The following is a 1352-nucleotide window of genomic DNA, read 5'->3' as shown; positions in this document are numbered from 1 at the left end:
TTCACTACGATTGCTGTTATTATTACTTAATTGACACAAGTTAGAATCATCAGGAAAGAAAAAACTTGAGATATTGCCTCCATCATATTGGCCAGTAGGCATGTCTGTGGGCCAATTTCTTAGTTGATTATTGATATAGGAGAATACAGTTCACTGTGAACAGCAATCTCCCTAAGGAAATCATGTGTTGATGTGGGAGTGATTTCTTATTAATAAAGAAACTGCCTAGGCCACTTGATAGGTCAACCCTTAGGTGGGTGGAATAAACAGAACAGAATGCTGGGAGAAAGAAGCTGAGTCAAGGAGTCGCCATGATTCTCCCACTCCAGACAGATGCAGGTTAAGATCTTTCTTGGTAAGCCAGTTCGTGGGCTACACAGATTATTAGAAATGGGTTAGATTAATATGTAAGAGCTAGCCAATAAGAGGCTACAGATAACAGCCAGGCAGTGTTTAAAAGAATACAGTTTCCGTGTAATTATTTTGGGAAAAGCTAGCCGTGTGGGCGGCCAGGTGCCAGGAACGCAGCCCCGCCACTCCACACTACAGAGTGGCGACAATAATGTGTTATATAAGAATTTAGGATGAGCAAGCGAGGAAGAAAAAGACAACCAGAAAGCAGAATTCTGCTATGGTCTCTGTTTCTATTACTGTCTTCAAGTTCCTGGCCATGCTCCTTTCCAAGATGGACTTTAAGCTATAAGTTAAAATAAACCCTTTCCTCCATGTGTTCCTTTTGATGATGGTGTTTGTCACAGCAACAGAAAGTGAACTGGAATGAATAGTTTCCATTTAGAATGTTCCCTCTGTATTTGTCAGATATACTGATGGGATAACAAATTATTGGCAATTTTTAAGTTTTATTTATTATGTATACAATGCTCTGCCTGCTTCCAGAAGAAGGCACCAGATCTCACTATAGATGGTTTTGAGCCAAAATGTGGTTGCTAAATGTTAAACTCAGGACCTCTGGAAGAAGAGATAGTGTTCTTAATTTGGGAGTCATTTTATGACTCCAGACCGAAATTGTCAACATTTTAGCAAAGCCCCAAATATCTGCTCTGGTCAGTCACCTCAGATCATGTTTGTGTAAGAAGATTGTACCATCTGTGGGATCAAGCTGCTCAGGGTGTTGGGTGCTGCCATTTAAATCCATAGAGACATCCAGGCATGGGCCGCTTTCTAGGGCCACGTGTGGATCCGTGGCCATCTGGAAGCCAGGATCTTGGGTTGTGTCCAAGGCTCCAATTGCTACCAAAGGCTCTGCAATCGCATAAAGTCTTCTCAGTCACCTGGAACCAGGGCTGTGTTGATCTGGGTGGTCTCTGCAGCCACTAGGGCTGTGGTAGTGC

Source organism: Alexandromys fortis, unplaced genomic scaffold (assembly GCF_014885135.2).
Source record: "Alexandromys fortis isolate MF-2015 unplaced genomic scaffold, M_Fortis_MF-2015_v1.1 scaffold_396, whole genome shotgun sequence".
Classification (NCBI taxonomy): domain Eukaryota; kingdom Metazoa; phylum Chordata; class Mammalia; order Rodentia; family Cricetidae; genus Alexandromys; species Alexandromys fortis.
The sequence above is the reverse complement of the archived record's forward strand: the minus strand, read 5'-3'. Positions refer to the sequence as shown.